Here is a 21,879-nt window from a genome sequence, read left to right as displayed (position 1 = left end):
ACTACAAGTGTTGGATGTGGGTTGGGTCAGAAACCAACCCAGCTTTGGGTTGGGCCAGGCTGGGTTCCCTCGCCTGGCCTGTGGGCTCCGCACTGCGGCAGCTGAGGCCTCCCTGTGGCGTGGCGTGAGCGTGCCAACATGTCGCAGCACACACAGCGAGGGGCCGGCGGAAGAAGGGCACGCCGCCCTCTATCACTGCGCAGCACCCGTCTCACCACACTCTGGACCCAAAGTTTGGGAGATGCTGACAGGGAGGGAAAGGGAGGCGTATGGAGGGTCGTTACTCGCCCACGGTCCTGCAAGAGTCTATGGCAGAGCTAGGACTGTTGCCTAGACTATTTGCTCTGGTTTCTAATCACGCCCAGAAAACTAACCTGCCTCCCGTCAGCCTACTTGTGCTTAAATAAATGCCATACCCAGGTTAGCTTTCAGCAAACCGTGGGGATGGGGCTTTCACAAGGGCTCCGATTGGGTTTAAAAGGAGCCGAGTTGGATTTAACAGGCCAATGCTGCGCACCTTTGAAAAAAATCCTCAACTGAATGTATATAAAGCAATTGCGTCTCTCTGACAGCAAAGCGCTTGTAGCTCTTTCCTTTGGAATCTCACTGATTGACTTGATACTTGGTTTAAATAAGGAGCCTCATTTCACGGGGGGGGGTTTAACACTTTTTTTTATATATATCTATATAGCGCTAGAAAGGCCAATTTATTCCCAACACCAAGAAAAGAGGCTAGTCCCTAGTAGGCTAGTCCCTTTTTCCTACAATGGCCATCAGGTACAAATGGGAGCCAATAAAGTTATTTGTTTTGGCAGCTTCTACCTTTGAATGTAACACAGTGAGTTGTCTTTCTCATATCCTTGATGGCATTTCCAGTAATGGGTGTAAGAGCCGTTTCCTTAAAATAACTCCTGGCAGCTTTTAAATCAATATGCTAACAACACTGATTCATAGGCCAAATCTGTTGGTAAACGTTACACATCCGAAAGCTCTATTAGTGTCAGGAAGAAATCCCTCTCCATCTGAATCTTTATCAGTAAAAAAAACCATCCCACTCTCCTGCTGGTAATAGCTCATCTTAAGTGATCACTCTCCTTACAATGTATATTTTTTCATGGTCTGTGTGTATATATAAAATCTCCTCACTGTACTTTCCACTTTATGCATCCAGTGAAGTGAGCTGTAGCTCACAAAAGCTCATAATCAAATAAATTGGTTAGTCTCTAAGGTGCCACAAGTCCTCCTTTTCTTTTTGCGAATACAGACTAACGCGGCTGCTACTCTGAAATTTATCAGTAAAGACTCTCTAAGCAGCTGCTCCTTCAAAACATATGGAATGGTATACATACTACAAAGGGCTACTATAAGACAGCTTTAGAAGCACACTGGGCTATTGCTAGTTTGTGGAGAGGCATATAACTTTGAGCTATCGAGTGGTTTAATGAGGCATCTATCATTTGTCAACATAGAACAGTGGTAGATCAAATGATACCAAGCTCAAATATTTTCCTGCCACTGCACTGTCTTGCAGCTCCAAGTTTGGTGCAATTTCATGCCTTGTGAGCAGTTTAAAACAAGAAGTGAGCAAGGGGAGCACTAGTCACCTGTGAATTTGCATATTCATCCCCCATCACATGAGCGCAATCAGTGGACAAAAGTGTCAGACAAGCTTTAATAAGCAAAGCTACATCATTCCTACTTCGCTGGCTAAAGCCATGCATACTTATCATTCTCTCACTTGTTACAGCGCCCTGAAGCAAGCTACCCTCATTTACTGCAGCTCCGGCTTTGCCTGTCGCTAAAGATTGCTCCTTTTAGCGCACTGTATCCGGGAGGGTGGAAGGGAAACGGTGTCATACCAGCCAGTGTTCACTTGCTGTAGCTGTACAGCCTGACAGAAGCATGAAAGATGCGTAGCATCCTCACTCAGCCCTGGTCTACACTAGGACTTTAGGTCGAATTTAGCAGCGTTAAATCAATGTAAACCTGCACCCGTCCACACGATGAAGCCCTTTATTTCGACTTAAAGGGCTCTTAAAATCGATTTCCTTACTCCACCCCTGACAAGTGGATTAGCGCTTAAATCGGCCTTGCCGGCTCGAATTTGGGGTACTGTGGACACAATTCGACGGTATTGGCCTCCGGGGGATATCCCAGAGTGCTCCATTGTGACCGCTCTGGACAGCACTCTCAACACAGATGCACGATTGTTTGCTGTTGCTCTGACGCAGGGAGGGGCGACTGATGACACGGCTTACAGGGTTGGCTTCAGGGAGCTAAAATCAACAAAGGGGGTGGCTTTACAACAATGAGTATTTCAGCAGGACTTCACGGAGGGTTCCAATAAGAAATGGTGCACCTAAGGTATTGTTCTTATTGGAACAAGGAGGTTAGCCTGGCCTCTGATTGATAAATGGCTAGATTTACCTCGCTGCACCTTCTCTGTGAGTGACTGCAGTGTGACCTAGAGGAATAAGTCCCCTAGATGGGGCTGGGGGGGGAAGCAAATGAGTACAAAACAAATCTGGTCTATTTCTTGTTTTGATCCACTCCATCTATCTTTTACATCTTTGGCTGGCAGCAGACGGTGCAGAAGGACTGCATGCCATCCACATCTCATGGCTGCTCGGCAGAAGATGATGCAATAGGACTGCTAGCAATCCGTATCGCCTGCCTGCTCACCATAAGATGGTTCAATAGGACTGACTGCAGGACTAAAGAGAATGACTTGATCAAGTCACTCCAACTTTAGTCCCTGCGCCCATGTCTGCCCAGGTGCTCCTGATCGACCTCACACAGGTGACCAGGAGCACCTCGGACACGACGATGACGGCTACCAGTCCTATTGCACCATCTGCTGCCACAAGGCAATGGGTTGCTGCTACTGTGTAGCAATGCAGTACCGCGTCTGCCAGCAACCAGGAGACATACGGTGACGGTTACCTGAGCGGGCTCCATGCTTGCCGTGGTATGGCGTCTGCACAGGTAACTCAGGAAAAAAGGCACAAAATGATTGTCTGCCCTTGCTTTTATGGAGGGAGGGAGAGAACGGGGGCCTGACGATATGTTCCCAGAACCACCCGCGACAATGTTTTAGCCCCATCAGGCATTGGGATCTCAACCCAGAATTCCAATGGGCAGCGGAGACTGCAGGAACTGTGGGATAGCTCCCCACAGTGCAACACCCCGGAAGTCGACTCTAGCCTCGGTACTGTGGAAGCGCTCCGCCGAGTTAATGCACTTAGAGCATTTTCTGTGGGGACACACACACTCGAATATATAAAACCGATTTCTAAAAAAACGAATTCTATAAATTCGACCTAATTTCGTAGTGTAGACATACTCTCAGACATGCCCTAGAAGCTGAGAGCTACCAGTGCCAACGTAGCATGACTATTTCAATAACGTTGTCAAGGTTTTTTTGTTTTTAAACTATAGAAAAAGGCACGCTTTCCCCCCTCCCCCCCCAGAAAAAAACAAACGTCAACAATGTCAACAACAAATGAACACACTTCAGTTTAAATTGGTATAAATTATGTCACTCGGGGGCGTGCATAAGCCACTCCCTGGAGCGATGTAAGTTATACCAACCTAAGCGTAGGTGTGGACAGCACTATGTCGGGGACAGGGAGTGCTTCTCCTGCCACCATAGCTACCGCCACTCGCAGCGGCTGGAGGAATTAAGTCAACGGGAGGGCTATGCGCTTGCAGTGCTACAGGCAGTGCAGCTGTAACCTCTGAAGTGTAGCCGTAACCTTCATTTGAAAAATTTTCACCTGCTTTACTGGCAGCTGTTGGGGGCCAGGATGCGAAACCAAATGGTCCATTGGTCTGATCCACTCTGGCCATTCCTCTGATCCCATCCATAGTCACCTTCTCTTCATGCATAATTCAGACACAGGTAACATCAACATAGCTTCCATCTGTTTTTGGCCAGATTTTTCAGCAATAGTATCCTTCTTGCACGTCCAATTTTCCAATCCCAGTCAGCTGTGAGTGCAAAGACCACAATTAAGTACCGGATTGAAACCACAAATCAGGTCATTCCAAATGGTGACCCTTCAAACTTTGCCAGTTTTATTGAAGACAGATAAGCTATCGTCAGCCTCAGAAGTATTCCCTTGTACTTGTTAAAGGCAAGCCCTTGAATACTGCAGCTAACTAATTTCAAAGACATATTTAGTTAGCTAAAACAATTAGCAAGTTTTTAAGGGCCATGACTGTATAGTCTATCTACTAAGTGCTTTGAGATCAGTGGATGAAAAGCACTATATAAGAGCGAGGAAATGTTATTATATGGCTCCCACCACTGTAATGTCTGAGCACCTCAAAAACATTCGCGACTTTCCCCTCACAAGACCCCTGTGAAGTAGGTAGGTGTTCTCATCCCGGTTTCACCAATGGGGCCAGAGGTACAGGATGATTACGCGACTTGCCCAAGGTCTCACAGAGTCAGGAATTGACCCTTGTGCCAGTCCAATGCCTTAACCGTGAAACCATCCTTCCTCTCACAACTATCATCTGTGTAAGTGGCATGATTTGTGCTCACAACTGCTTACAGGTGTGACAATGCAGAGGGAAGTAATTGCAAGCGCAAATTTCTGACCTGATTTTCAGAGGTGCTGAGCATCTGTGGCTTCCACTGACTTCAGTCCCTACTTTTGCGTTCTAAGATCTCCACCAGAACCCCTTGGCTCTCTAGGTTTTAGCTGAACACTTTGCATGAGGGTGATCTCACATTTATAGGGCTCCTTCCAATCACATGGATTCCAGAGCACTTTACAGTCTATGCACAGGGATCACTTCAACCAATTCTGAAGTGCAGCCACCTCTTGGGTGAAGCATGGCAACTGGCTTACAGAGTTGAACAAAACTGCGCCATGGTTTTGGACAAGAAACGCCCTCCCAGTTGCCACACTATTCATTTATGATGAAAGTCAAATTGAGAAACATGAACATGAACTGTGAGTCTCAATCTTATTTAGATGTTATGTGAGCACGTAGAAAAATAACAAGATAACAAGATAACAAGATAACAAGAGTTTAGCCTTAACAAGATAACAGAGTTTGGGATATTATAATATTCCTAGTCTTGCAGGTGGAGTGAGGTGAGTGAATAGTATCAAAACAAAACAGCCAGGAATCAAAAATAACTCCAAGCTGTTACATCTTGGTAACACAACAATAAAACTGCCATGAAAAATGATACAGGATTTTTCAATCTCTAAATACAACCAAAGGACAATTTGAATTAGTTCTATCATCAGACTTAAATCAACACTTCAAGTGTTAAATGCCCAAAATCTGACCTAGGTTTTTTTCCCCCTATCTCTTTGCCAAGCCCATGCAGATGTTAAAAACAAAATACCATCAATAAGCCACATTCTATTTTTAAAATAAAACAAATAGAGAGCATCCATAACAATGCCAGCATTCCTGTACATACAGTCCACCCTACATTAAAGACCTTTGTACATCTGTGCAATAGCAGAACGGCATTATGGGAATGTGGGAAGGTAGTGCGTACTGTGACAAGAAAACAGATTTACCTTTCAAGCTTCCAAGAAGTTCATATAAACAGCTGTGAGAATAAAAAAGGATTTTTAAAAAAGCTGGAAAGCACCTTAGAGAATGCACCCTTTCGAGCTTTACCAATTGCCACATAGGTATGAGGAGTTTTTGTTCTGCTATTTTTACAGTTAACATAAGACCATAAGAACGGCCATACTGGGTCAGAGACCAATGGTCCATCTAGCCCGGTACCCTGTCTTCTGACAAGTAGCCGGTGAGAAGATGCTTCACAGGAAATGAACAGAACGGGGCACTTACCGAGTGATCCACCCTTGTCATCCACTCTCACTTAGAGGCTTAGGGACACCCAGAGCATGGGGTGGCTCTGAAATGGCTGAGGAGCTACCTAGATGGGGAATAAACTGTAATTGTCAGCCACACAACCATCTCTTTCAAAGATAAGGTCAATGTTTTAAAACAAGTTTGAGATCCAAAAATACACGTCAATCTGGACGTAGGTTGCACACCCAATGACTGCAGTTGCACATACAAATTAGGTGTCTGCATGCACAAAGGGGTAGTTAGGTGAATTTGTATTTGCAACTGGCCAGTTTGCACACACAGCTGTAATTCGGCTTGCAGCTGTACAGTTGCAATTGAATGCATATTTGGATACATGCCCTTTGGATTTTCTTCTTTAAAAACTGGGCCCTAAAGGTGTGTCTGTACTGCAATCAAACACCTGCAGCTGGCCCATGCCAGCTGACTCGGGCTCACAGGGCTCGGGCTGGGTAGCTGTAAAACTGCAGTGTAGACTTTCAGGCTCAGGCTGGCACTCAAGCTCTGGGCCCCCGCGACAGGGAGGGTCCCAGAGCCCAGACTCCAGCCTGAGCCCAAAAGTCGACACCGCGATTTTGCAGCCCCATACCCTGAGCCCCGTGGACCCGAGCCAGCTGGCATGGGCCAGCTGTGGGTGTTTCAATGCCGTGCAGACGTATTCTCAATGTCTGTGTCAGTGGTTCTCAACCTGGGGCCCAAGCAGCACACAGCTGCCTCCCAGGTGACACCCTCAGGGCCATACAGGCAGTATAGATATTGTGTGGACGTGGCCCACATCACATACAGAGAGCTGCATGTTCAGTCCACAAAGGTAAATAGGTTGAGAACCAGGCTCTTATGATTGACACAAGTATTCCCACAATGCAGTGGCTTTGTGCAAACAGTACAAAACCCGACAATGCCCCTCTGTTACCCAGGGTATCATTAGGAAAGCCAAGGTGGGATTTTCATGAACTGTCAGCATTGGCCTAAATGTTCCGACTGAAATCAAGAGGAGTTTTTACCATTTACTTTGAACAGGACCAACGCTAAATGGATTTGAAAATCCAAGCTTCCCTGCTATTATGTCGCATGACAAAGTGTTCTTTAGGACTTGATTAAAGCCCTTCATAATTCTCACTTCTGGAGATTATCCTGCCAGTGTTTAACAGCTACTTTCACTCAGGAAAATATACATGGCTGGATAAGGTCATTCTGTTGCGTTCAAATGTACTTTAAACACACTGTTTTAATTTGCATCCCTAACTGCCTATGAAAACCTTGGTTCTTGAGTTACTTTATTATGTGTAAAACCTTATTGAATAGACTTGAACCAGGTCCAGTTCAGTTGTTACCTATAATCTTCAGGTTGCATTTAAATCCCAATTCTGATAAGTGGGTTTTAGCCCACGAAAGCTCATGCTCAAATAAATTTGTTGGTCTCTAAGGTGCCACAAGTACTCCTGCTCTTTTTAGGGAATATTTAGTAATTCAGAGTGAGAATGGAATTAATATGGACGTCAAACCAGAGCAGTCCTTTAGCTGTCACTTGGGAACGTTGCATAACAGCAATCGCAAACTCTAAATGAGATCCATATTTGCATCATGCGTGATTGCAATACATCTCCTCCACATATGTATTGTTAGGGTGACCAGATGTCCTGACTGTATATAGACAGTCCCAATATTTGGGACTTTTTCTTACATAAGTGCCAATTGCCCGCCACCCCCTGTCCCAATTTTTCACACTTACTATCTGGTCACCGTGTGTATTGTTATTATTAAACATGTTTATTACAGTAGTGTCCAAGGACCAACCAAGAATGAGGCCCAGTGTACTCTGTACACAAGCATAGAGTGATGGACAGCCTCTGCCTTGATGAGCTTTCAATTGAAATAGACCAGCCAGAGAGCAGGTGGCGGGGAGGAGCAGAACATATATGCAGAATGAGCTGGTGATGGAGGAAAATGTCATGTTAGTTCCATGGTTTTATTTTAAGGTGGGTTTAATTAGGAGCTGATCTGGTGGTCCCTCCTGGCCTTAAACCCTACAAGGAGAGGATCAGCTACATGGAAAGAAAAGGGACAAGAGAGGGGCCATTGAAGTGAAGGGGGGTGAGGGTAGGTCAGGGGAGAAGATGGTAAGGAGCAGGTGTGGAGTGACCCTGAGGTGAAGAGTCTGGGAAGGAAGTGGGAGGGTTGGAGCAAACAGCCAATCAGCACAGGGCAGAAAAAGTCCAGACAACACTGTAACTTCTCTGCCTGTGCAAAGGGCCTTGCTTTGGCTGCTTCTGTTCCTACGAGCTGGAGTCTCTTGCTGGTCCCTCTGCAATTTTCCCATGCTACAGAGTGTGGGGGAGGGGAAGGACCGCCTGGGTCTTAGTTTCCCTAGGATGTGTATGGGGGTCTTCCCTGCACAGTTATGGGTCCTGGGCTGGCTGGCATGGAAGGGTGGCTCCAAGTGGGCCCTATTTTATTCCCTATCCCCAGTTGTTTGCTTTGGCTGCTTCTGCTGCTGCTCCTACCGGTTGGAGATACGCCCAATGGAATGGTCAGCCTGTAGGAAAACAATACATACAATCCATTATTTGTGAAGAGGAGCTGATTAATAACACCAGCTATCATCAAATGCAACTTCACACATTTTCATTTTTATGGTGCTTCAAACTGGAAACCTTTTGTGCGGCCTTACGCTCCACCCAGTAATTCTAGCTAACCCCCTCCCGGCCAAATTCCAATAGGCAACGTTGAGTTTGGAGCAAGGGTTTGAGCCAGTCCAGAGGGACATGGTTAGAAAATAGCTAGCTGGTTCGTTAGGAGATTTAATTCAATTGCACGAGTACTGGAGATGGAATGCTCACCGAGCTGGAGAGACCAGTTCTGACGGTTTCCACACGACTCCGCCCACCGGGGCTCCAGCATGGCATTTCAATTATAAGCATGACATCGCCAGACCAGACTCTCATTGGATGAGCCAGTGGGCCTAAAAGTAGAACAGTGTCACCTGGAGAAAAAAACAGCGAGAAGATTAACTCTTTCATGGGTGTGGGATACACCACAGGCAACCTGGTGAAATAAGAAATGGCACCATTCAAGTAATGTTGCCATCCCGGGCAATAACCAACCATCCCCAAAGTGACAGCTACATCACCACAAAACAGATGGGGCAGATTCTCAGCTACTATAATTTGAAATCAATGGAGCTATCCTCATTTACACCACCTACGGGTCTGGCCCCAAACATGAACCCCACTTCAGCTTTTCCAGGAAGGACGGCTTTGATTCACTATGTCATCTGCTCATGATTTGATCGTAAGTCTCACCCTTTTGGCAAAAAGAATGAGGAATACTTGTGGCACCTTAGAGACTAACCAATTTATCTGAGCATAAGCTTTCGTGGGCTAAAACCCACTTCATCGGATGGATGAAGTGGGTTTTAGCCCACGAAAGCTTATGCTCAAATAAATTTGTTAGTCTCTAAGGTGTCAGAAGTACTCCTCGTTCTTTTTGCTGATACAGACTAACACGGCTACCACTCTGAAACCTGTCACCCTTTTGGGTATATTTCCTAAAGCCCCCGCTCCCGCTATCCTGAGCATCTCAGCTGTCATTAAAAATAATACATTTCTAGCCCTCAGGGCTGTGCTGGAAACCTTGAAAACATGAAGAGCGTGCACCCCAGTGGCTAGGAAACCAGAAGACAAATAAAAAGCACAATATATAGACAATGATTTGCAAGCCAATCTCACGATTTTTGGGGGCGTTTCATGTTTTTTGAATGCTGGGCAACAACTGCCCTATAGCCAGGGGGAAAGAACTATGGGCCCTCAAAGGAGAAATGCCCATCTCATGCCCAGTCCGTGTTAGACCATGCGATAGTCAGAGGTTCCAACCTGCTGATCTCATGTGGAGCGACGGGAAGTAGGGCAGTCCTCAGCAGACAATCCCTCAGGCCTGGTTGTGAAACATACATGTACAGTGCCTCCAATTATGAAGCGTACCAAGGCCCACAGCTGCGGTGAGTATTTTACTAATTATGTCCCTGCCAGTGCAAGGAGGCGTCTGGCTCCCCCACCCCCACACTATTACTCCTGTCTTGAAAAAGCTGCATTGGGAATGACATTGCAGCCTAGAGAATGCTGAGTAAACAGGTGATATCACAGGATAGTGCCATAGAGTGGCCACAGCTACCGCTCAGCTGTCTTTGCAAAACAGGATACATAATACAGCACCCGTTGTCAGCAGGCATAGCCGCATTATTCAGTGCCGTGGAGCCAAGAGCTCGGATGGTCTGTCATGGACGTGCAACCTCGCCCACAGCTATGCTGCTTCTAGTAATGGAGATTTTGGCCCTCATGTCTCACATACATTGCCACAAAGAGTCCGGATATGTATGTTAGCAAACCTGATGATAACAGCAAGAGCCAGGAAGTGCAGGCTGCCCTGAAGATTTTGGATTTTATGCCACTTGGTCATGGGAGAATTCCTCGCTCCATGGGCGTTCCCCAAGTACACCCACCCTTTTCTCCACGTTACATTCCTGTCCTTGACGTGGTGCAGAAAGTCCTGGTTCCAGCTGCCAACATGCTAATGATTAGGTGTTTCTGCCTTATGGATGCTCTCCTAGGCATTCCAGTGTACTCAGCTACTTCTCACAGAGGGGCCTACCCAACCGAATTCAGCGGCACCTACATTTCCTCTCTACCCCTAGGTGTTGAAGGACGTGGTGCTGGTGTTTAGTGGGGAGGGGAGGCAGTACACCTTGTGTACTCAGTGACAGCTGTGCAAATGGGGTGTGTCACCCTAGCATGTCAGAACGAGGCAGTCTCCATTAAAGATCTCATGATGCTTTTCACTAGAGTGTTCTGGCCAAATTGCAACTTGGGTAATTATAGCGTGCCCGCCTGCCTGTCTTCCCCCTGAAAACTTTAATTGGTGAAGACATTCTTCACTTGCAATCCCATGCTTCAGGGGTGTTGTATGTTGTTGATGCAGTTGGACGACAGGTGATGTGATCCCTGGGTGATTACTGGGGGCCCGCTGGTAATGTTTGCAAAGTATTTGGAGATCCTTCAGGATAAAAGGAGCAATTCAACACATACAGGATACTTACTGCGGGTAGCCTAACTTGAAGATTAAGCTGCTTGATTCTCCTTGACACTAATTCTCCTCCCACTACGCCACTCTGGCAGCAGAAATGTAATGCCCTCCACCACTCTCTTCAGACGTTTTTAGTCTGCCACAGAGGTGCAAGGGGGCCTCCCTGCAAAGGAGAACCAAGCCTATCTTGTCTAGCCTGCAGGAGACTACCAACAAGGTGTGGAGCATCACTTTCGGGCACTAGCCAAGAATATGGCACTTGGTTCTAAATGGCCGCTGGTTTCAGCACTACTAGGACACCATATCTCAGTGCCTCAGCTTTGAAATACAAATTTTAACCTTGGGTAAAAGACACCAGGGTGATTTGCACGCTATGGCAACCAGTGCTCTCGATAGATAGATAGATAGATAGATAGATAGATAGATAGATAGATAGATAGATAGATAGATAGATAGATAGATAGATGTTCACCTATTTATGGCTATTTAAGGTTAATTTCCACCAAAATGAAAGTATTGCATGAAATTATAGTCCTTGCACACCAGCATCCCAAAAGGAATCTAAATCTTCTAGAGATACTCTCAGGGAAGAATAGCTTCTTAGCGCTATGCAGGTCCTTTGTGACCATCATCATCAATGAGGCACATGGGTTAAAACCCCCATGGATGTGTTTCTCTCCAACGCCCACCCAACTGTGGGACAGACTTAGCCTCACAAAGGGACCACAGAGCAACTCCTTAAAACCCAGCCTCCCTTTTTGTACGGGCTATAAATACTTAGAGTTTCACACCTGTAATTGTGCGCTGGAGCAACCGATGGTGAACTCGCTGTCATGCAGGCACAATCACAGAGATGTTTAAATTACACCAACTGCATGCACAATAGTCTTCCAGCTGCAAAAGTTTAGGCCCAACCAGTGAGCCTGGGTTGAGGGCCCATTCGAAATCCGGCCTTTCTCAATGTGCATTTCCACTGGTGGCCAGTGGGGCTTTTTAATAAGCTGCAAAATGCGATAAATAAAAAATTACAGAAGAATATTTCCTCGTATCTAGGAGGAGTGCTACGCAGCCACTTCCAGTCTTTGTTTTTTCTGTGCCACCAGGACAATGCATAGAGTTTCTGTAACAGGTTCTCACCAATCCACTATTTCAGGATCTAGGTGTATCTACGTACTAGCAAAAATTTATATAAGTTAATTCCCACACTCCCAAGTCGTGAATCATTAAGGGAACAAAGAAAGGTGCCTCCTTTTAAGCATCATTGCCACCTGCATTATGAACATACGCCCAAGAATACCTGCTGCCTATTTAACCCTTATGAAAGCAAATATATACTGCAGTCAGCTCTGGGATTGCCTTAACCTTCTGACACACATACCAAGAGGAAATAAATTCCTGCATCTAAAAATGCTAATACAAGGGTGAAAAAAAATCCCATGTTGTACTGGCTGAGCTATGCAGCTAAGTTTTGATCCTCAGAAATGCTAGCAGTGTCAGCTCCCATTAACTTTGATGGGAGTCTAAGGATGGGCCGCATCTCACAGGTTATGCTTAGTACATTGCAAGATCAAGCCCCGAATGAGCTCTTCATGCTGACCAAGCTTACAACTCTTATTTAGCTATTCACCTTGCTAGTAACTGATCCCTAGTTGAAATGAAGTTTTTGACTTTGTCAAAGCCAGGCAAGAGGCAGGCTCTTCCAGCTACAACTTCCATGGCTTCTGGTCACCAGTACTACAGTTTAGGGTGTAATCTTGAGTTAAGAATCTCCAAGGCAAATGAAAATAGGGGTAGGGTCATAACCTTTGTGGCTGCGTTTGGCACAGAACTGCAGGCTCGGTTGGTTTCTGTGTGAAATGTTGCAAATAGGCGTGCCACAAATAAATGAAACGAGATAAGCTCTATGTGCTGTATTAGCACATGAAAGAAAAAGCAGCAGACGCAGCAAAGGATTGCCACATCTCGTTCACATTTCAAAATACAGTATGTTGGTAGCAAGAGGCAGGTGCTTCTGGGTGATTGCTGCTGGTCACTCCTCCAGCCTGAGGAATCTTTTGTAGCATCATTCAGTTTCATAGTACTGTGGACAACTCAAGTGTGAGGTGGGAAAGGAGCGGATGAGCAATCACTGCCCCTGCTAAGAATTGTCAGTATTCCCATTATACTCTTGTTGGTAAGGATGGGCCTGAATCTGAGTGGAACGTTGGGATGCCGGGCCCAGATCTCAGCTGCTGTAAACTAGCATAAATCCATAGAAGTTAATGAAGCTATGGGTCTTCCTCCAATCTGTCACGGCTGGTTTAAACCAGGACCCCAGATTCGAACGTGGCTGCATTTTGGGAACGTTCACATCAAGAGCGGAATCTGCACTTTGAGAATCAAGCATCTCTAGTCTTAGGGATTTATAACCGGGCTCTAAAACTTTGTTCCATTCTAAAACTTGTCGTCTGGCCAAGACGCGGTTCTAGCCCAGGAACAAACATCCATTAACGTGTCTTTATAAAAACTCGGGAGAGATCCCTAGCTAGTCCATATCAGTGTCCCTCCATTCACTTCAATGGCATTTGCAGCACTTGTATTGACTCTTTCTAAGAAATGATGATGAGAATCGTGTCTTCCCACTCCCTTGTAGCTTATGTAATCCTGTACACTGGTGCAAAGTAAGCCTGATTCACTGGTGTCACTGGCTACTTCGTGCCTTGTTGGCAATGCAAAGCACCTGTAGAACCGGCCACTTACACTGAGTTTCTAGCTGCATTGCTCTAACTCTTGGCTCAGGGGGGTTTTGACTAGTTTCTTCGTGTCTTTGAAATCCTCCTTTCTAAAGTTTAGTGTCACTGTCCTAGTTTCTGGTAGATGGTTCTTCCTCCAAGAAGGTTAAATTTAATTATATTGTCACTTTTCTTTACTGGCTTTAATCTCACCCAATACAAACTCATAAAGCATTAAGGTTCGGCTTAGCACGTCATACACGTGTCTGCTGTGGATTATGCATTTCAGCAGGGGTTTACGTGATAGAGTCTGTTTGATTGATTGGGCGATGCCTCAGGACCCATCTACAGGAATTGTTTGAGTGGGAAGGTCATCGGAATCTTGGTCTCTTAAAAAGGATTGATGTTGATGAGCCAAATGACGTTTAAATCAATTAAACCAAGTGGGATCAAGAATTGTGGTGGTTAAAGTGTCTGGCAGCTGGGACTGAAATGCTATGCCAGGGAGCTCAGCAAAAGCTAGTGATTAGAAATAAGACTCAGAATAAGAAAACCCTAGCAATAATTTTTATGTATATAGCACATTCTAGTGAGTAGCCCCAAGTGCACTGAAAACATTCATTAATCCAATAGGCAGTAAGTCACTCTTATTACCTTTCTACAGATGGGTAAACGGAGGCATCAGATTTGCCTCTTCCACATCACCAGTGACCTTGCTTAGTCAGAAAGGGAGACACTTCCTCCCTTTGCCTATGGCCTAGGATACAGAAGCCTAGAACACATAAGGGCCCTAACCACTTGGCTGTCGAGTATCCTGTCTCAAACTCATGTATCCCCAGCCTGTCTTTCATGTCAGGCCCAATCTTCTGGGTGCACTCTGAGAACACCATCAGGGCCAGGTTTTGCAGGGGGCTAGGTTCGGGAATGCTTAGTCTGGGGATGCTGCGTGGGGCTAAAGCTCCAAGCTAAGGGTGACATCAGAACTTAGTCAGCTTTGCGCCTGCCTCCTGGTGGGAATGTAGGGGACTTTAGGCCGCAGCTGAACAGTGGTTTCGATAATGTCAGCAGCATCTAAATGTTGGCGTTAGGTGCCCAAGTACCTTTGTGGCTCTGGCCCCAACTGACTAGGAAGCCTAAATCACATAGGTGCTTTAGAAATGGTGCCTTATTAAGACTTGTCTTTGGATAACTAGGCCCTTGAATTCTTGCTGTGCAGACACAGCAGCTGGTTTTGAAACATCCTTCTCTGTGTCATTTGGAGGCTTGCTTCACCATGGCCTGGATCCAGTAGTATGCAGATGTCACTGCACTGAAATCACAGGAGCCAGGCAGTGGTGAATCAGGCTGCTGCTTGCCTTTCCACTGCATGAAAATCAGTCCCGTGGGCTAATACATTTTTAGAAATCGAAGCAACTTGTTTTTTTATTGGGGGAGGAGGGAAACTAAGCAATTTCTTATGAGTTGAGGGAAATGACCTGTGTGGCTGATAGATCTACACAAGCTCCGGATACACTGCACGGCAATCAAATCACTGAATCAGTAATTGTGTTTGGCTGATTACATGCAGGCCTGGCATTTGGTTCCCCTATGCAGCCAGGTCCAGCCGTTGCCTAGGATATGCAAATACCAGGGGCAGCAAAATACGTGGGGGTTGTTGATTATGTGTGTGTCGCTGCGATCAATGAGGGGCATAGATATGCCAGTTTGCCTAGGGCAGTGAAGAGGGTAAGGGTGACCAGTGAAAAGGTTTCCTTCTGTGTGACCGGATATTTGCTTTGTGAGCACTTTTATATATGGTGTTTGCTCTGGGTGAATGTGGGGTGGGCGTAGCTCTGCCTTTATTGATCCAAAAGCAGCTACAGTAGAGGCTGCAGAGTTCTGATTATTATGCAATACTGTACACAGAGAAAGGAATTTCAATCCCATGCTGTGCCAAAGCGAGATACCTTCAGTGGCCTTTGTCTTTAATACAATGGGGATCACATTTTTATTATTCTGAAGTATACTGCCAGGCTGAGAGAGATTCCTCCATACATAGCCTAGCGTATAGGAATAGAGTAGTATCCCTTTACATAGTCTGTCTGCCCATCTGCGCTGTGTTTTAGAAGAAACCAGTCAGAGCCGCATTCTCTGTATAGCTCGGCCTTGTGTGTTTGTGGATAGTGAATAAACGTGGTTCTTTGGGACCAGCTCTGCATGGGTCGTTCCTCATCTTGCTTTTGTGGGGTAGAGCCCAAAAGACACTTCACATGTTGCTCAAAAACTGCCAGGACTGGTGACAACTTGCACGACCCTAACAATTCAAATATTTGAGTGCAGAAGTGAGAGAGAATGTAAGAAGCTGCTTTTGAATGAATCTCAAAGGCCTGGGATGGAATGTCTTTGGGACTTGTTCTTTGGTTGTTTCAGTAAGCTAGCCATGAAATCCAAGAGGTGGGAGGTGGAAGGGTTCTTGTTGGTGGGACAAGGAGAAGAATTGTGACGATAATGAGTCAGATCTTCAGCTGGTTTAAATGTAATTTGTGCCTAGTGACAATGTCTTTTTGGAATATACCAGAAGTCCATTGCCATGGTGTAGCATTCCTGTATGCAAGAGGAATATGTAAAAACCTAGTCAGTGAGTATATAAATTGTATAAATGTTGCCTATTGCTTTCTCCCTTCTCCTGACCTCTGTCTTTAGATGGTGAGCTTCTCAGAGCAAGGATTGTCACTAAGAATTTTAAAATGCCCAGCACATAGTGGGTGCTACCGCAAATAAATAATATGACCACCAATAATGTCTATCATGCCCTTCTACTGGATGGAATTGGAACTGCATATCTGTGTATCATGTGCCCTATATTGCTTACAGGCGCGGCGGGTTTTCCCATTGCTCAAGTTACAAGGGCTCATCCTTATGGGGCAGGGCATCAATCCTGAGCATTTCCTACGGTCTGCAGCCTCTGGTCAGCAGTGAAGTCCCGAAGTGACCCATATTTGTTAGAATATTTTTTGCTTCAGTATTGACTTTCTGCCCTTTTCTTCCCCTTGTGCCAGAGATTTACCCCAAATTGTATTTAATCTACAAGGGCCAGATGGGATGGAATATGGTCTGAGGTGCTGTGGGGGAATGGGTTTTATTTGATTTTTTTTTTTTTTTTGGTAAAGAGGTGAAGCTGTTATGGCTGTGGCTTGCATAAATGTTGTAATTTCGAGTGACAGAAGGAGGCTCAGAAAGAGCCCAGGATGGGCCTCTGTATAGGAGCATGTAAAATTGAAATAAATAAATATACAATCCATGTATTCATGCAGGGTTAAATTCTGCCTCTGGTGTACACACACAGCTCCTAGGGACTTGGTGACTACTAATGCTTGCTTGGGATACATAAATACCGACATTCCTGCAAAGGTATCCTGAGTGCACAGCACAGTTCTTGGACCTCACCCACCCCAAGCACACCCCAAAGGCCAAAGCAAGTACCTATAAATAGCTACACCATTTGGGAGCCTGCAGGAGAATGTTGTAGCCGCAGCATTTGATCAAGGCAGAATTTACAACGCAAAAACATGCCTATAAAAACCTGTGATTAAATAACCAAGGCTGGGATTGTCAAAAGCACCCAGCTTTTGCCTAACCCAGGGCAATGGGAGTTCTACCATTTCTTTCAATGGAAGCAGAGTTAAGCTGGTGCGAAGCACTTTAGAGTATCCTGCCCACTAAGTAATCCTTACGCTGGAACCTGCTACAAGACAGCAGTCAGTTACCGCAGAGCACCTAAACATGAGTACATGCAACTTAAAACCCCACAGACGGCAAAGATCTCCACAGCATGTGAATGCCTGCCAGGTGTTTACGGATTTCTCCTCCCAGCACTCTGGGAAAGAGGGAACGTCCATTATCCCCATATTGCAGCAGCTTGCCTAGGGTCACAGAGAGCCACCGTCTGAATCCAGGTCCTTTTCACCCAAGATCGCTTCCACCTGCAAATCTGCAGGTCTACAGTCGTATGCACAAACAGAACATAAATGGATTCAACACAATGTCTCACCCTTTGGGATGAGCTCAGGCCCCACCAGCTTTCCTCCCAGGCCTGGGATTTGTACTGCAGGGATCAGGTAACTGAGAGCTGCATGGCCGGCTGAGAAGGCAGAAGCAGGACATAAAGTGCTTCCTGTTCTCGCTAGGGAAGAGAGATCAGAGGGGAACAGCAGCTGTCTGGGGAAGCCCTCCAAGAGCGAGGGGTCTGGGTCAGGGCTGCCATGATTCCTGGTGGAGAGGAGGTCAGAAATGGATGGCGGGAGAGGCTTGCCTGAAGCCACTTGGGAAGGTGTGGGAGGAGACCTGGGGAAGAGCCGCAGCAAGGTGTCTGGATCCAGGCAAACAGTAGCTCCCCAGGGAGAGGGAACAGGGGTGGTGGAAGGGCTTGGCAGACAGAGGTGCTGGGGAGGTTGCAGAGAAGACTGAAGGAGATAGGGAGAAGTAGGAAGTGGCCCTGGGAACTGTGAAGCAAGACAATTTGGAGCTCAGGGCAGACACAGAGTAAAGGGTTCCAGCCCCATGACACATTCTGATATTTCGGTGTTTGGTTTTGTCCCAAATTGGGATGAAAATTCATGGAACAAAAAGGCCAGAGAAATTTCTTGGAAATCTTGAAACGTTTGGTTTCTACTTGGTTCAACACTGAATTGTACCAGCCTGAGCCACTGTGGTGCCTCATGGAAGCTGTAGTTCAAGTGCCTCATGGCCCAGTTCTCCTCTATGGATGGGGCTTCCCCATCAGACTACATCTCCCAAGATGCACTGTGGTCATGGGACTCCCAGGATGCACCACAGTGGTTACGCTAGAAAGGATCCTGCAGTACATCATGGGAGATGTATATCCAACCAGACATCCTGTCCCTCAGAGGAGAATGAGAGCAGGAGGCATCCAAGCTACATCCCCATGAAGCATCGTGGTAGCTTGGGTGGACACCGACTAGCGTTGTACCGATCCAGTGTTTTGATTCACGTCAACCTGAGACCAAATAAACTATTTTGTTTCAATTTTCCATTTGGGCAAAATTAAAATTTTCCTTGAGAAAATTGCCTATCGTCCCTCTCCCCCATCTCCTGTTCTGTTACACCAACAGAAAAGACTGACACTGATGCAAGTTATCGTTTGTTGGTATAAAGTACATTCCGCACACGGTATAAAGTAACCACGCAGACATCAGCGGCTCCTCCACCAAGTGGATTGACTAGCTAGATGCATCTTGAAAGAATAGCCCAGGCTAATGCTCATGGCCCAGACTGAGCAAAAGCATGGTGTCCCAAACCCCATGCTTCCTTCTCTATGATTGTATGAAGTCTGGACATTCTGGGATACCCATGAAAAATCCCATGGAGTGGGGAATATACAGAGCATAGCCCGCAAGTCAGCCAGTCTGTTTAACCCAGTTTTAATCCATCACTGAAGATAGAAAATGTAGTGTTTGCTCCAAGATGTTGATTTACCAGAAACTTTATCACGTTTCTCCAGAACACTATCTCAGAAGGATAAACTAAACATTGCACAAGTGACAATGGGCATTGAGTGCTGTTGCCCTGCTGGCCTGCCTCTGTGATGACTGTCTTCCACCCCAGAAGTGAGTGCATTTGAGTGCTGGGGTCTTTCTGACTCTGAAATCTATCTGCAATGGAAATTAGCGGAATCTAGTGTGCATGAGGGTGGGGTTGCATATGTGCACCCCCTACAGGCGACTCATCCACACTACCAGCTAAATCCAGTTGTCTTGTGTAAGGAAGAGGTCTTTATGGATGCAGATGATCTGAGCAGGTTCTGCTGAGGCCTGTAATGGTTCGATTATTAACACGTCATCCTGCGCAAAAGTTAGAGCCTGCTTATGCCAGGGCTGAATAGAGGGAAACTCTGCAGCCAAGGAACGATTGTCTGAATAGGTACTCAAAACATCTCGGGCTAGCGTCTCCTCGACACCTTTGTAAATCTGGAGTAGCTCCATTGAAGGGAATCAGATTTCAGAGGAACAGCCGTGTTAGTCTGTATTCGCAAAAAGAAAAGGAGTACTTGTGGCACCTTAGAGACTAACCAATTTATTTGAGCATAAGCTTTCGTGAGCTACAGCTCACTTCATCAGATGCATTCAGTGGAGGTATTTTCTACTGAATGCATCCAATGAAGTGAGCTGTAGCTCACGAAAGCTTATACTCAAATAAATTGGTTAGTCTCTAAGGTGCCACAAGTCCTCCTTTTCTTTTTATTGAAGGGAATGGAGCTGTTGTTAAATAGATGAGACTAAGAGCACCACCAGGCCCCTACTTCCTTGAATCTGGCTCTACTGAAGTATTTCAGACACACAGGGATCTAATGACTGCTGCAGCATGCAGGTGTGGCCTACAATCTGGTTAAATATGCTGTCTGAGCTGTTCTGTAGACTGTAATCAAGGACAAGCTGTGGGAGATGGGTGTACAGCTCAGCAGGATGGGTACAGGGAAACACAGAGCCACTGCTCACTAATTGCAGCCTGGATAAACCACATTTTTCATTTTGATCCAGTTCCTCCATGGGCCCAGACAACCTTTTGTTCCTATATTTATATCAGTTAATGGTATTAAAGCATATTTCTGGTCATTTGATATTATTTATTATTTTCATTATGGTTTGCTTAGGGGCCCCGGTCAGGATCTGTTGTATCAAGTAGTTTGCATTAGATATAGGACTTCTGATTATCAGTTTTCACTGATAAAATATCCCAACCAAAAGAAAATTGGTGTTTACCCAATAAACAGTGGCTAGCCACCAGAAATGTTACTTGTATCTAAGGACTTGTCTACATGGAGCAGTAATATGGACTATGGGGTGGGGGGTGATTTCTAAAGTGGAGTAATGTGTTGTGCATTAATTAGACCCTGGTGAAGTAGGCACTAAAGGGTCCCTAGTGTGGTTTAACATAGGGCTGTTTGAAACAGTTAGAGTACACTAGGGAACATTACAAAGAGATTACTCATTACAGTACAGTATATGCTACTGTAATTGGTAATGTAAATCATGTACATTACTCATTACAGTAGATACAAAGAGACAATTCTGAAAAATAAACCCAATTTTGGACATCTACCTAAAACTCAACCATTGCTAAACATAAACTCCAAAAATGAAATGAACAAACCCTGCAAAACAGAAGCCTTAATTCTATACATATAGCATTTAAGGAACATTGATCCTAATTTTTACTTGCCATACTTCTCCATCTTACAGGGCCTGATCCTGCAATCCGAGATGCTATGGCCGAACTTTGTGGCTATATGGAGCCCTATTAATTGCAGTGGGATTCCAGCAGGTTGCATTGGCCTGAATGGATCCTACTGCAGGACCTGGGCCTAAATACGGGACTGAGTCTGAGCCAAAGATCGAGCAATGAGAGGCAGAATAAAAACGATGAACACAAAAAGAGAAATGAGCTGCAATTGTATTTTTAAATGACTCTGTCGGACCAATGTCTTTAGCACAAGAAGCGCTGCTTATTGTAATGTTTGATAAGTACTCTGGTGTCTCTGGTACCCTGGTGTCAGCAGTAGCAACCTTTGATAATTCATGAGCACCCAGCTCAGTTTGAACACACTCAGGCTTCTGGAGACACAAGGACAGATTGTAAAGCTGGTGTAAAGTGATATTGCTGTGCTGATTTGCACCATTGAATTCACTCTGGGCATGCTCAGAGGTGTAACACAGGTGTTAGACCAGGCACTCCCATAGTAGCAACTTGGTGACGATTAGAGCCAAGTGAAATCCAGCATTTCCATCCTGCAGGAAATTCAACATTTGTTCTTTGTCCCATAGCACCCTGGTGGTCTCTCCTTGTGGTGGAGGGCAGGCAAATGCCCCATGGAAGTTCCTGTCCACGGCGCGTAATGGGAGATGTTGTCTGGCTGGGAAGCCCAGCCTATAGAGGAGAATGGGGGCCAGGGAAAGTGAACTATAATGCCCAGGAGGCACTGGGACAGGATGTCCGATTCATTTGGGGGGGATTTGGTTTCTGATTAAAAAAAAAAATCAAAATTTTCCATGGACAGCAGGCATGGTTTGTGAAAAAAATACCATTTGGTTGAAAACCCAATTTGCCACTGAAAAGCAGTTTTGGTGGACATTTTTTGGCCAGCCGTGTTCTCTGCACTTCACGCATCCAAAGCACACGCAGGACCTGTGTATTACTTATGCCCTATTTTGAGGGCTTTCGTGAGACTTAAATGGTACATAGG

The 21,879-nt window shown here is 45.6% G+C and overlaps 1 long non-coding RNA gene across 3 annotated transcripts in view; it reads right to left on the bottom strand.

Moving 5' to 3' along the window:
• LOC311519634 overlaps nucleotides 1-21,879 on the bottom strand; it is a 183,675-nt gene that overhangs the window by 25,218 nt on the left and 136,578 nt on the right. For 2 of the 3 annotated variants that reach the window (XR_014711332.1, XR_014711333.1), the window contains exons 4-7: nucleotides 8,691-8,833; nucleotides 8,355-8,386; nucleotides 5,830-5,917; nucleotides 3,777-3,990 (exon numbers count right to left, since the gene is read on the bottom strand). This is a non-coding gene — a long non-coding RNA (uncharacterized lncRNA). Of the gene's footprint in view, nucleotides 1-3,776; nucleotides 3,991-5,549; nucleotides 5,582-5,829; nucleotides 5,918-8,354; nucleotides 8,387-8,690; nucleotides 8,834-21,879 lie in introns of all 3 variants that reach the window. The other variant, XR_014711331.1, reaches the window with a different exon arrangement.

Source organism: Lepidochelys olivacea (genome assembly GCF_965140295.1).
Source record: "Lepidochelys olivacea isolate rLepOli2 genome assembly, chromosome: 4".
Lineage (NCBI taxonomy): Eukaryota > Metazoa > Chordata > Testudines > Cheloniidae > Lepidochelys > Lepidochelys olivacea.
The sequence above is the reverse complement of the archived record's forward strand: the minus strand, read 5'-3'. Positions and strand labels throughout refer to the sequence as shown.